The sequence below is a fragment of the Lycium ferocissimum genome, unplaced genomic scaffold (genome assembly GCF_029784015.1).
Source record: "Lycium ferocissimum isolate CSIRO_LF1 unplaced genomic scaffold, AGI_CSIRO_Lferr_CH_V1 ctg17238, whole genome shotgun sequence".
Lineage (NCBI taxonomy): Eukaryota > Viridiplantae > Streptophyta > Magnoliopsida > Solanales > Solanaceae > Lycium > Lycium ferocissimum.
The window spans coordinates 1-15,909 of NW_026717091.1; the positions used below are offsets into that span (position 1 = coordinate 1).

At 40.2% G+C, this 15,909-nt stretch overlaps 1 pseudogene; it reads right to left on the reverse strand.

Annotated features, from left to right (window-relative positions):
• Positions 1–14,402: 14,402 nt before the first annotated feature.
• On the reverse strand, positions 14,403–14,501 carry LOC132042697 (small nucleolar RNA R71; annotated as a pseudogene).
• Between the last annotated feature and the right edge of the window lie 1,408 nt (positions 14,502–15,909).

The following is a 15,909-nucleotide window of genomic DNA, read 5'->3' on the forward strand; positions in this document are numbered from 1 at the left end:
ATACCCGTGATAACATCAGGAGAAGACTCGAGATCTTGGCGTCCAGCCAAAGCATAAATACGGTGCTGAGGACCACTAGAACTGGGGACTCTCCCTCTGCCTCTACCATGGCCGACTAGCGCATGTGAACCTGGCCCCAGAGGGTGTATAGATGATGAAGATTTGGCTACCGACCCTGAAATCTGGGTCCTACCTCTACCATCAACTGAGGGGCAATCACGCATAATATGGCCTGGCTGATCACATGAATAGTAAATCTCTGAACCTAATCAGCACTGACCCCAATGTAACTTCCCACACTGGGAATATCATGGTACGGGTGGCCTCGCCTGACCTGAATAACCCCTGAACTGAGAACCGAAAAAACTCTGACTCGGCCGGGAATGAGTAGATCTATCAAATCTCTGGCCTGTAAGCCGTGGAAGCGCACTAGTGTTATATCCCGTATTTGGAACGTCGGGACGATTCGGGTTAACTATGATAAGTTAGGGTTAAGACCATTCCGGGATACGAAGTCGAGACGTGTGACCTTCGATTTTGTCGTGTGACCTAAATGTGTATGACGTTATTGGTATGGAAACATCAAAGAAACTTTGGGACCAAAGATGGAATTATGAGAAGTGGTCAATTATTGAGAAAAAGGAGAGAATGAAATAGGGCCATGTGGCCGGCCACCTTAGGAGTGGGCCATGGCCACATGGTTGGCTATAATATGAAATATAAGGATGACTTAAGGGACCATTTCATCATCTTAAGACTTAGAGAAAAATTGAGAACCTTGGAGAAGAACAAGCTTCACCATTCGGCCAACCCAAGGAATTTCAAGACCAAGATTAAGCCTTCCCAAAATTATTTCTCTTAAGCAAATCTACTAATTCAAAGGTGCTTGATAACGTGGAGTTGTTGTTTCAAGCGTTGGATTGTTCGTTTTCATCCTTGGCCAACTTTGGACAAGTTGAGGAGTTGTGAAGAAAGGTAAATTCTAATCTTGTTTTATGAGTTATGGAAGGTTTATGTGTGTTGTTGTATGTTGTTATGGATGAAATTCATGGAGACTTTGTATTTGAAGTTGAAGTCGTGTACATGGTAGTTGGCCGTGAGCATGTGTGTTGTGTGTCTAAGTGATGAACTAAGTTTTATGTAGCATGTTTGGTTATTGTGGAGTGTTGAAATGAATGAAGATCATGAAGCTTATATATAGGGGTGTGTTGGCCGAATATGGACTTTATGTGTGTTAAGAAATGAATTAGTTTTCTTGGAATTTTGGTTGTTGTTGTGATGTGGATCCTATGTTGGAAATAAGAGTTTAATGATTCAAATTGGTGTTGTAAGTGTTATGGGCTGATTTGGAAGGTTTGGTGCATTTAGTGTAATTTTTATGTTTATGGAAATGACATGGTTAGAGTATGAATTGTTGGAGCAAATCATGATTTGAAACCGAGAAATGTGTTAGAGTTGAGGTTCTCGGGTTTGGGGACCATTTCGGGTGGAATGGAGTATTTGTTGGGTTGTTGGAAATATTGCATGAATTATTTAAAGAGTTCTTGAATGTTGTTTGAATGGTTTTGGATTGATAATCTAATATGCGTTAGTTTGATTACATGTTGGTTTGTAAGTATGTAGTTGTAGTAAGCATAATTGGAATATTGTTGGAATGTGTGGAGAAGGATTATTAATGTTCGAATGTGTTTGAATTGATTATGGATATTGTTGGATTGATTGTTGGTGTTGTTGTGTTGTTGAATTTGGCCGAGTTGAATTCTCGGGTTGGTCTATTTTCGGGGGAAGTCTTTGCCCAAATTTCTACGAATTATGTGTTAGTTTGGAAATGAGCTCTAAATGCTTGGTTGACGTTGGTATTTATTAATGTTATGTAGATCTTGGAGAATTCGAGATATAAGTTTGATTTGGATTAGCGTTGTGTGCGAGCGAGGTATGTAAAGCTTAACTCTTCTTTCTTTTGGCATGTCTTAGTTGTGTATAGGCTACGACACGAGCCTCGAGGGAATTCTATTCTCATAATCCGAGCATGTCCAGGGTTTGCGTTTGTCTCTTGGTAATCGTATGTTGATGTGAGGAAATATTGGCTTTGATGTTTTTGGAATAATTGATTTTTCTTCTCTCCTAAAATTGCATAAAAGTTGGTCTTCAAAGGAATTTTATTCTTAAACGATGTTGAAACTACGACCGCCGTAACTTTCGACTAAGGGCTCGGATTGCCTCGATATCGCCGTGGAGGTAGTATGACGTGTGATGAGTATGTTTACCATAGGCGGGCCCGGCTCGGGTTGACACTCGTCCGTGGGTCCCGCGACCTTCCTTTGTACATTTCTGATGACATTCGAAAGAGTTTGGTATAACGATTTTTCCCGATTCCCCAAGTATGGTCATTTTACTTACTTTTTGAACCTATGATAACGATTTTATGCATATGGTTACTCACGACTCGCTCGTGCATTTGTTGGTACATCGTTCCGGTTCCCGGGCCGGTTTGTTGTCGTGCGCACTATGATATATTCCGGTGTTATGCTGTGTTACGGTTCCCGAGACCTCGCCATAGGGCCGGGTTCCGTTTATGAAGTTATGCTGTGATATGGCTTATGATGTGTTGTGATGATGTGTTGCGTTCGGGGTTGTACGGAGATTTGAAACCTTCTGTGTTATCCGTGTTATGGCGCCATCGACGGGCGGGCGACCATATTTTACGTGCCCTTTTGCATGCTTTCTATTTTGAAAATAAACGTTTGGCATTTTGGAAATGTACTTACTTTCGGTACTCCGTTTCGAGCGTGACTCGCATTTACTTCATCGTACTTTCTCGCTTTGCATACTCGGTACATATTTCGTACCGACCCCCCTTTCTTCGGGGGCCGCGTTTCATGCCCGCGGTACGGACGACGGTTGGCGATCCGCCGCTTAGGAGACTTATCGTCTTTGTGTTGGAGTGCTCCTTTTATCCCGGAGCCTACATCTTGGTATATACTTGTTCATTGCATATGCGTGTGTGTGTTCAGGGGTACGGCGGGGCCCTGTCCCGTCATATGATTCTGTTGGTTTGTTTAGAGGCCTGTAGACGTATATGTGGGTTATGTGCCTATCCGGTACAAATGGGTTTGTATATTATATGTTTTGGGCCAGTGCGCCATCGGACAGCCTTGTCGGCTTTCGATATATGTATATATATATGAATGGGTTTGAGATGTGTTTGAGACAGCGTTTGATATTTGTATGCACGTAAGCCAGCTGCGTGTGATTTGGGTTCGATGGATGTGTTTGGGTGCCCAACTCGGGCACTAGTCACGGCCTACGGGGTTGGGTCGTGACAACTAGTCATAGAATGGCCTGAATGCCTTGAAAGCTACTGTCTGCGCCCACCTCTAAACTCACTCATCGGACCCGAAGATCTAGCCCTCTTGTTAAACCCTCTATTGTGATCACGCTCACTTCTTGGTTGTTGTAGGCTTTCCACTAAATTTTGAGCATGGGCCTGAATGCGTGAAATATTCATATTGTCCTAAAGGGACGCAGTCAAGCACCTATCCATCAAATGTGGCCCTAGGCCTTTCAAAAATCTGTGCACTCTGTCACCCATATCCGCTACCATAGCCGAAGCATACCTAGCCAGAGAATTGAAGCGGAGAGTATACTCTATAGCACTCATGGTTCCTTGCCTCAAATTCAAGAACTTATTTGCTCTAGCTTGCCGAACCTCTGGAGGCAAATAATGTCGAAGGAAGGCATCTACAAATTCTTGCCATACCGGGGGAGGCGCATTGGCTCCCCGTAAAGCCATCCAAACCGTGTACCAATGAACCGCAACATCCCTTAATCTATAGGATGCTAACTCCACCGATTCGATGTCCGAAGCATGTATCAGCCGAAGTGTCCTCAACTTTTCCATCAATAAAATTCTGAGGGTCCTCATCCGGCTTTGATCCAAAGAATTTCGGGGGGTTCAAGCTAATAAAATCACGGGACCTTGCACTAACAACCCTATCACCTTGCCCTGTACCTTGCCGCTGAGTCTGGGCAGCAACCAATTGAGTAAGCAATTGAATGGCCTCTTTTACATCTTGGCCTGAAGCATCCGGTGGAGGTGCTGGAGCTGGGGCCGAGGCTCCCTCACGCTCTTCAGAAACAGGCACTGAATGAGAGGAATGGGATTGAGCCGCATTCTGGGACTCACTTTCCTCTACAACAGTTGGCGGTGCTCTTTCGGCCCGTTTTTCTACCACTGTCTTGCCCTTTTGGGCTGCCGTAGCCTTTCTCTTTACTGGCATCTTTGAAATACATAACACACGGTTAAGGAAAAATAAGTTCTTATGTCATAGCTCTATCCCACGATCTTATGGAGAAAGAAGGTCATTTATTCCTAAAATACCCACAGCCTCTTGTTTATAAGTGTGGCACGCAACACAACCATAAGCAAGACTCTCTCTTGGACACGGCTCGTAGACACACCCTAGGACAGAACTGCTCTGATGCCACTTTTGTCACGACCCAACAGGAGGCCCGCGACGGGCACCCGGTGCTAACCCACCCGGGCACCTCTTATCATACTTTCACATTTACATCTAGGTGGGCCACATAACTAGATCATACTTTCCATCCATTATTCATACGAATTCCAATGGGCAACAATACATATAAGCTGACGAGGCTAACAAAATGATATCAAAAATATTGGCCGACAAGGCCAAATACATCTAACCATATACACATATCTTCGAGCCTCTGAGGAGAGTATGTCATATCATATAGGCGGGACAGGACCCCGCCATGCTTATAAGTATGTACACAAAAGAATAAATACCAAAGTTGTAGCTTCGAATGAAATGGAGCTCTGCTATGTAGTCCCTGGGTAATAAAGCTATGGATCAAGCCTATCTGCCTGGCCACCTGCGGGCATGATGCAGCGTCTACAAACAAAATGAAGTCACTACGAAGAATGTACTGAGTATGTAACGAATGATCAACATCATTATGAAAGCATAATAGACAACATAAGAAATAGCATAAAATGGGAGGTAGTAGAACCATCGCCATAACACATACTTGATTTTCATAGGGACCTTCCATTTCTAATGCGTAACTGTGCATATACATCCGTATCCATATCCGTATTCGTATTCGTATTCGTATCCATTTTCATATTCATACCATATTCGTATTCATATTCATATTCATATCGTATACATATCCATATCATATACGTAGCATACCTGACCATGAAGGTTCGGCGTTTCACTTACCCGACCATGGCAAGGCTCGGCATATATATATATATATATATATATATATATATATATATATATATATATATATATATATATATATGACTATACATACCTGGCCCTACAAAACTCGTAAGCATCTTTAGCATCATTACTATCGTTGTTCATTACATCCATCCCTAGAGGATTACTCATCATATAAGGAATTTAGTACAATCGTAACATATCGAGAATCATGAGCTTAGTAGCTTTTAAAGATAGAGTCGATTTGGAGGACACCATAGGCTCATGAAAGAATTGATATATGGCCAAAGAACCATGCCTTATTGAAAGAAGGGTTAGCCTTACATACATTTTCGTTCAACTATTCTATCGCTTGAATGTTCTCCTTTAATGCTCACGTTTCAACCTTCATTAGAGCTATGCTAACATTAGAAAATCGATAGCTTAGCATACTTGACTAAAGCTAGAGAAAATTGGACAGCATCTCCTTTATTTATACGACTTCCTCCATATCATATATCAACTCCCAAACATATATAATAACACTCACAACATCATAACTATAGTCTTTGTCCACCTATATTATCCATATTCCTCCATTCGCTTCCAATCATCCATATCCATGGTCATAGCACACTATTACATTCATTCATATACAATGTCTATCCCATGTTCTTAACATCATTTATAACATAACCATAATCACAACGTATCAAGAATCATGAATCAATCCAAGCCATTACTCAAAAATGACATTATTCCCACATTCATGACCCATTTTCTATATTCTTCTACAATCCAAGTGTTTCAACCTCTCAATACCTTAAAAAACATGGAAATACCATAAAAATTACCTTAGATAGCGTAGGAATGAACCTTGGATGGAAACACTTCACTTGAGCAAAACCCTAGTTTCACCTTCACTTGGATTACTTGTCTTGGATGAACTTTAATGGGTTTCTTACACTTGATTCTACTGGTTTGATGAAGTTGATCACAAATATCTCTTGAATTCTTGTGGGAGAAGTGTAGAGAAATGTTCTAAAGAGTTCTAGCGAGAAGGGGAGTGAAGGGGATATGAAATGAAATAAACTTGGACCCCTTATTAATAATACTCCATCTGCCCCGACCATTTTCTACGGACCAACATACGGTCCGTATAAATTATACTGACCGTATGTCTGGCCGTAGATCCGGTCCAGTGTGGTGTGCTAATCCGGGCGGATTATACGGCCAGACATACGGCCGGTATGTATTATATGGCCGATATGTTGGGCCGTATAATGCCCAGTTCTTCCGAACTCATTCTCGTCGACTCGTTTGATCTCCAACCCTTATGAAACCTTCTTAACACTTGTTTAGCACCTCATTAACAATCTAAGGGACGTTATAACTCTTCTCCAAAACATCATTAAGTCATCATTAACTTGTTACTCGTAAATCCTTTCCGATACCTATCGTATGCCTTGCCTTCTCTTGGCAAACTTTCTTCTCTTACCTCGAATGTCTTTGAAATCTTAATTAGGGTCATCAAATGCCATTCCTTACTCATTGAAATATCGTATACTTCGTGCTCTTCATTAGTCTATTCACTGTGCATCAACGGAAAAAATTTTGAGGCGCAACATTCTTTCCCCTTTAAGAACATTCATCCTCGAATGTTAAGTCCTTGGGGATTCTATCAAAATTTCACCAGAGTTTCTCCTGTAATATGGCACTACCATCCTGTCACAACAGCCCATAATACAATGCCTCATAGGGACACAACATAATAGTAATAGAGTTTGGCCACACATGACCCAAATGCATAAAAAGGAAAACATACATACCTCATGATCTTGATGTCTCATCATAGATCTCTTCCGGGGGCTGAAATAAGTGCGGGCACTTGGATTTCATACTTTCTTCCGCTTCCTATGTCATTTCTTCTCGGTTATTGTTTCTCCACAAAACCTTAACTGAGGCCACTTCTTTGTTTCTAAGCCTCCATACTTGCCTATCTAATATGGCAATGGGTACCTCTTCATAAGTCAACTTTTCTGTCACTTGAAAATCATTTACTGGCATGATCCTAGTAGGATCTCCAACACATTTACGAAGCATCGAGACATGAAAAACTGGGTGAATTGACTCCAGATCAGGAAGTAGATCTAATTCATAAGCTGCTTTGCCTACCTTGCGCACAATCTCATAAGGCCCAATATATCGGCGACTAAACTTCCCCTTCTGGCCAAATCTCATTACACCCTTCATTGGTGACACTTTTAAGAATACCCATTCTTTAAATTGGAACTCTAAGTCCCTTCGACGATTCTCCGCATAGGACTTTTGACGATTTTGGGCTACTAATAGCCGACCTTGTATGAGCTTAACTTTCTTTATGGCTTGCCGGACCAAGTCTGGCCCTATCAATTTAGTCTCTCCTGCTTCAAACCACCCAATTGGAGATCTACACTTTCGCCTATATAAAGCCTTATACAGTGCCATTTGGATGCTAGAATGATAACTATTATTATAAGCAAACTCAATAAGTGGTAAGTGGTGTCACACCCTAACCTTATTAGGGTGTGATGGGCACCCGACCCCACGTCCGGAGCCGAGCGAACCCACAGACTCTTACTACGCACATAATTTTGTTTTTTTCAAATAAAGATAAAATGCAAAATATAACTTTCAGAAATAATTCTTTTCGTTGCTTTCAAATTACATAAATTCTGTAGTTAAACAAAACCAATCACATATGACGTATCGGCTGATGGAGCCGTTCGGACGGACAACCAACACCCACGACGCCGTCTCGCAAAGTCTCTAACACGGATCCGTAAATCATAATGTACAAACTCGACTCGAAGGCCTCCTTGGGAAAATGGAGCTTGCCATCTCCGCCGGAACATCTTCCATAATAACTTCAACTAACCGGGAGTACTCGCGCGGCATGAAACGCAAACCCCCCCGAAGGAAGGGGGTCATGCGGAATATGTACCGAGTACGTAAAGCATGCAATACGTAGAAAAGAATCCATAATCGGAAATGTACGAAATAAAGGTAAATACACTACTCAAGATACCGTACGCTTACCTTTCAAACACAATCCATACATACCTGTCTCATATACCAGAAGAGGTACAGAAAGTAAGTGGGTCAACCAGAGTACCAGGATACTTAGTTTACAATCCCAGATCGCATGTCCGAAGAGGTGCAGAAAATACAGAGTGCACCGATAATATCGCACGTCGGACGGAGTGCGTAACGCACGAATGTTCGTACGAGGTCATATGTCGGACGGAATTCGGACGTACGAGTACTCGATGATGTTATATATATCGACGTTACGTAACGTATTTAATATTCGGATGCTTACTTTCGGACACGTATTATACATATCGAAATCATATGATGTTCACACGGATACGTATCCCGCCCTTTGCGAAGGGACGCGGTGACGTACTTATCATATGCCGAGTTATATATCGTACATGTGTGTGACGTGTCCCGCCCTCTGCGTGAGGGACTCGGTGGATAGGATCATAAATATTAATCATATGTCATATATGCAAATAACGTGTCCCGGCCCTTTGTTAAGGGACTCGATAATGTGAAATCATGCATGTCGAATCGTGTACCAAATATACATAACGTGTCCCGCCTCTCTTTTCGCGGGTCTCGGTGAATAATCATAATGTGCCATCCGGCCGCCATCCCCATATCATCATAAACATAAACAGATAACGTGTCCCGGCCCGCAAGTAGGAGGGACTCGGTGAACAATGCAGTGGAATGCGCACGAGAACATGTCCTGGCCCGGGACTCAGTGAATCAGAATCATACCGTAAGGCACGCACGAGGACATAACATGCCCTGGCCCGGGACTCAGTGAAAGATACATTGAGCTATGCACGAGCAGAGTCGTGAGAAACCATATGCACATAAATCCAGACTCGATGAATACGTACACTTACCGACATTCGGAGGCTCGTAAATGAGTTTCGGGTTTTTCCGAATTAGTATCGTAAAGCTATGAGCGTTTGCAATACGTAAAACCTCTTCGGATCGTTTAAGCGATCCGAGATCATACATGAAGGACATTAAGGCTTGTAGAGCATACTCGTATTAGAATACTCAGATCAGACGACCCATATCCAAATACAGATAGCGGAATACTTATATCAGACGCTCATACCGGAGTACTCATATCGAATTATCATATATACGAATACCGAGATCGGGATACTCATGTCGAACATATATATATCGTAACATTTACTCTCAAATACTTATATCGAACACTTGTATTAGAATATTTCCATCGGAATGTTTATATCAAATATTCGGTCGGATCATTCATACCTAAGCATTTATGTCGGAATAGCCGTGTAATGCTCATATCCGAGTTACCAAATACTTATAACAAACTCGGAACATTAGCCAAAAGTTTCCATTAATAGTCGTACAGAAATAAGGCTAATAGAACAATATACAAAGGTCTCGAGGGTTGTGGGCCCACCTCGGGTCAAATGAGGTGGCGTACCCAATTTACGTATTTTACACTTCATAATATCATTCGTGATAATTTTAAGATGGTCGGGTCTCGTTTGTTCAAGTTCTAGGTGTTTAGACATCTTTTCCAACCATTAGCAACATAATTGATTCAATTCTATTGAAAGAAAAAGGGCAATTTCGGACGTGGATTCCGAAGAGTAGAGTTGTCCCCGAGGTCCAAATTCAAGCCTAGTATATCTAGGACATGCCAAGAGAAAGAAAGGGTAAGCCTTACATACCTGTTCCGCTTCTTAAGCTCCTCCAAATTCGAATCCCGTTTTCTCCAAAATCTACAAATGGTCATGTTTACCAATTGTGAGTTGTAGCTTCCAAGATTTCAACTTAAATTCATGTTTGTCTACCGAAATTTCGGCAGCATTTCCCCTATACACATAGCATCCCCGAGATTCTATCTCAGCCAACAATACCACAGAAAATCCGAGAATGGAACTCGGCCAACAAATCAACAACAACAACCCAACAACACAAACAATCATTACGAAACACAATATAGCATAACTAGTTTTCTTTCCAACATAGTGTAATAGCTTTCACTCTAACTTCATATTTCCAACTCAATACCCACATTCTCATATTCATTTACTAATCAAGATCATTCCAATACCATTCTAAATCATTTCATATCATCTCCACGAAATATTCACAAGATATACAAAATATACAAACTTCCCGTCAAAGTCATAATTCACCCAAAGCTTCTAATCTTTAGCATACTTATTCATAACATATTTCCATCTTCCAACTTCATCAACAACAACAACAATTTGCACCTTACAATTCCATTCCCACAATTACATAAATTATAATAAAATCACAAGATTTCCTAGAACAACTTGACAACCAAATTTTCATACTAACTTGAACTAGTATCCTTCCATTTACATTACAAGGCCACAACAACACAATTAACATAACAAACAAAATTTGATCATCCTTCTCCATCAACATAATGCCATACGGCCACATGCATATATATGCACCATCATGCAAACTTCCATATTCTCAACACACAAGTTTCCCATACTTTTCATTCATCTCTACATACTATAACATATATAATCTTCCATAACATAATAAGAACATGAAATTCTTACCTTTTTCCCAAAACCTCCACTTGCCACTAAAGTACTTTCTTGCCACAAAAATTATGCCATGTTAAAGAGGGTCCCAAGCTTAGTAGTAATTCAAGAAGAAAGGAATTTTTGGACCAACGAGTAAGGCTCCAAGAATTTTTTTTTTTTTTTTCTTTTCTCTTCTTTCTCTTCTTGGCCGTGAGGCCTTCTTTCTCTTCTTTCTCTCTTCTCTTGTTTTGTTCTTCCTTTTTTTTTCTTGAATAAAAGATGACAACTCCCACATATATATAATTCTCTTAGTCATGTGAGGGGCACATGCCCCTCTCTAGATTTTTCTTTCTTTTTCCTCTTTTTTTTTTCTAGAATTTTCTTTTCCTTTTTAAGGATGACTTCTTGGTCATCTTTTTCTTTATTTTTGTCACATGGCCAATATGGCCCCTTGTTTTGGAATTTTCATGAACTTTTGTAAAATTCCCGTTTTGCCCCTCGGCTTTTCTCAATATTACCATTTTGTCCCTAACCTTCCGCATTATTTCCACGGCCCATTTTGCGAATTTCTCTTCTTGCCCTTAACCTTTCACAATATTTCCATACTAATAATAGTCATAAATTATATTTATAACAACTCGTACATCAAAATGATTTTTGAAAATGATCTCATCCTTAACTTCCCACGACGACTTCGAAATATCCAAACGTACAAAGTACGGGCTATAACAAGTGGTCATCCCAATTACCTCCAAAATCCAGCATACAAGCCCGTAATATATCCTCAAGGGTCTAAATGGTACGTTCAGCTGGTCCATCAGTCTGCGGATGAAATGCCGTGCTAAGGCTCACATGAGTCCCCAAACCCTCTTGGAAGGACTTCCAAAAATTAGCTGTAAATTGAGTTCCTCTATCAGAGATAATAGATCCAGGAACATCGTGAAGTCGCACTATCTCTTTAACATAAAGCTTTGCATAATCTTCTGCCACACATGTAGTTTTGACTGGTAAGAAATGAGCTGACTTTGTGAGCCTATCCACAATCACCCATATAGAGTCACACTTACGTCGAGAACGGGGTAAGCCTGTAATGAAGTCCATGTTAACTACTTCCCACTTCTAAGTTGGAATTTCTATAGCTTGCAACAATCCGCCCGGCTTTTGGTGTTCGATTTTCACTTGTTGACAGTTGGGACATTGAGCTACAATTCCACTATATCCTTCTTCATCCCATTCCACCAATACATAGATTTAAGATCATGATACATTTTCGTTGCTTCGGGGTGACAGAATAACGGGAGCAATGAGCTTCTCTCAATATTTGGTGGCGTAATCCTGCCACATCAGGCACACATAATCTGCCTCGGCATCGAAGAACCCCATCTCCTGAGATCTCAAATGATGACCTCTCCTTCTGAGGGAGTGTATCCCTGAAATGCATTAGCATGGGATCTTCGTATTGTCTCTCTTTCACTTTCACTACTAGCGACGAAACTGCCAAATTCTGAATGGTAGCTCCCATGTCACCTGAGTCCACTACTCGAACTCCTAGGCTAGCTAACTGTTGGAGCTCACGAGCCATTTCCCTTTTCTCTGGTTGTACATCGCACAAACTTCCCATAGATCTACGGCTAAGCGCATCAGCCACAACATTTGCCTTTCCGTGGTTGATGTGGCGTGATTTTACGCCACAATTGATGCTTTCGGCTATAAATTTTACTTGTTTTTAAGCAAGTCTATGTGATTTTACGTGCTTTTTATTGGATTTCAGGTATTAAGTGGTTTGATGGCAAAAGTTGAAGAAGTGGAGAAAATAACAAAGTCACTGAAGAGGCAGTTTGACGGAGACACTAGACGGGCCGCATAACTTTATGCGGACCGTCAAATGAACCGTATAACGGTCACAGTGAGCAAAGATCGACGAGCCATTCCTGCGGAACATTTATACGGACCGTAGAATATTTGACGGTCCGTCAAAATGGATCGTAAAAGATGCTGAAGAATTTTTGACGGATGAAGAAGGCAATTTGATGGCCCGCATAACTGTTTTACGGACCGTATAATGGATCGTAGACTGAACTCGACGGGCAATTGCGTCTTTTCACTTCTTACGATTTAGGGTCTTATAAATACCTGTTATAGGTTTCGTATTCAATAGAGAACTCAGTTTTATTTTTCTTTAGTATTACCATTCATAGTTTTGAAGTCTTTTGGGAGATTACAAACATTTGCAATTAAATTCTCTTCAATTCCAAGCAATCAATTGTAAGCATTATGACTTCTATTACTTCTTATTGTTCTTCTCCTTCTATGAGTAGCTAATTTCCCTTACTAGGGTTGTGAACCCAATTGATGGGTGTTTTGTGATTGGGTATGTGATTGATATACAAATAATGGATTATTAGGGTTTGTTTATTCTTCATTCTTCATTCATAATTAATGGTTGCAAACATTGATTAAAGCTATAAACCTTGATTTATTTGGGAAAATAATTAGGGTTGGTAAGAATAAACAACAAGAACTGAAAGCTTTAAACTTTGTTTAATAAATTCACTTAGGAATAAGAAGAATTTACTTGGCATGATTAATCGTTCTTCATAGTTACTTTCTTATATTTGGAAAAATCATAGAAAGAAATAATCTTTATTTATTGGGAAATAGTAGAGATTCATATAGAGATTAAGTGCATTCATGAAGTATATCAAGATCAATGCCCATGATCATACACTCTATCTAACGGGGACACAACCTTAGTTTCTTTTACCATAAATTCACAACCAAAGCAATAGTTAGCAATTAGTTACTAAAAACCCAACTTTTACCAAAATCATCGGATTAAGACATTAGACATAAACATAGAATTCTACGAATTTAGTAACCTTTTCACACCCTATTCCCTGTGGGATTCGACCCCAACCTTGTTGGGTTACTATATTTGACAACGTTCGCGTTATACCATTAATAGGTGTAATTTGAGCGTATGAAATTTTGGCGCCGTTGTCGGGGAGTACGGTTTTGAAATTACTAAATAGTGTTTGCTTTATTGAAGTCTTTTGCTTATTCCATCATACCTTGTTTGCTACTCTGCGTAAACTAGGTGAACATAAATCAGAATCAGCAAAATCAACGTCTTTGGTAACCAGGGGAATCAATTGAACAATCAGGCGAATGATTCAGATGATAAGAATGTTTTCACTGAGCTTGTTCCAGAGGAGGATTATGCATCAGCTATTGTTGACCTCGAACTGGCCGCACTCTTGTGAAGATTGACTCTCTCTATACTGGGTTGTTGAAGCTTGATGGGTACTTTCGAACTCTCTACGAGAATGACCCTCAACGTCATTTGCGAATTTTGTGGATGTGTGTGCTAATCACATCCGAACAACGTTCCCAAGATGCTATTCGGTTGAGGTTATTCAAATATTCCTTGGCTGGAGAGGCAAGAAAATGGTTTGAGAAGTTTGCCCGGAAATTCGATTACTTCATGGGAAGAGATGGTGGTGCTTTTCTCACAAAATGGTACCCTCCTAGCAGAAAGGCTGAAAAATGGGACAAGATCTATGAATTTAAGCGACGGGGAGCAATTATATGAAGCATGGGAGAGATTCAAGGATTATTTGCAGCAGAGCCCAAATCATGATTTTTCGGATAATATATTAATGGAGAAGTTCTACCGAGGGTTAGATCCAGTGACGCAGTCAGTTGCGAACAATGCAGCTGATGGTTGTTTCATGAACAAATCTTATCGACGGGTGACCACCATACTTAACAAGCTGACGACTCATAATCAGGCTTGGCACTCAAACAATACTGATGTGGTACCGTTTGGTAGTGCTATGATGTTATATCCCGCATTTTATGCAATCGGATAATTCAAGACAATCGCGGGAAGACGACAAGCAAGGCCATATTTTATTTTGTTTGGTATATGAGTTGCTTGTGAAAAATTTAGAAGTGGAATTAATGAGGAAGGTCAAGGGCATAAAGGGAAATTTGCAATACGACTCGTGGAAATATGGAGAAAGACGAAGGACAAATTTGGAAGTTGGAAAAAAATTTGTTTTCATGAATTACAAGAACTAGCCCAAAACATAAGTGGGCTTGAATATTTTTTTTTAGAAATTAAGGCCCAACCGGCCATAAGGCATGGGCTAGGCCCATGACTAATTCATGCATGGTATTAAATAAGATGACTAAGTCATCTTTATCATAAGAACCTCTAGAATTTTCAAGAAAAGAAGAACAAAACAAAGAAGGAGAAAAACCTCAAGGCTATTCGGCCATAGAGGATTTCCAAAGAAAGAATTGCAAAAATTCTCTTAAAAATCAATTCCTACCAAGTAAAGGGTGCTTAACAAGGTGGGGTTGTTGTTAGAGCAAGAAAGATTCATAATCATACAAGTTGCCAAGTGGTGGTCAAGTGAGAAGTTGAAGAAAAAAAGGTGAATTCTAATTTTGTTTTAAGTGTTATACATGGTTTATATGCATTGTAGTATGTTAAAATGGATGAAATTCATGAAGGAGAGAAATATAGTATATGGCCGTGCATATATATATGTGTGTGTGTAGGAGTCATGATTCAATTATTTTAATTAGTGTTTGGTTGTTATTGTTGTGGATACGACGTTGATAATGAAAGTTGAATAAATTTGGAGAGGTTGTAGTGTGCATGTTGGTGTTGGTGTGTGTGTTGAGTGTGTGACCGTGCATGTGTGGGCTAGTGTGGCCGTGTGGTTGTGGTGAAATATGGGAGAAAATGAGTCAATTTTATTTAGTGTTTTGCTTGTTGTTATGTTGTGGACCCTATGTTGTTAATGAATACCTAGGAACCTTAATGAAGTTGTAGTAATGGAGACTTGTTTTAGAAGTTATATGAATGGAATGTGATGTTCTTGTATGCATGAAAGACAATATGATTAGTATAGTGTTGTTGGAATGTAGATCATGAGGTTGTTATTATTTTCATTGAAGTTGGAAAGTTTTTGGAAGAAGTAGTAAATTGATTGAGTATGGAATTGTTAGTATTGTTGTTGGAATTGTGGTTAATAGTT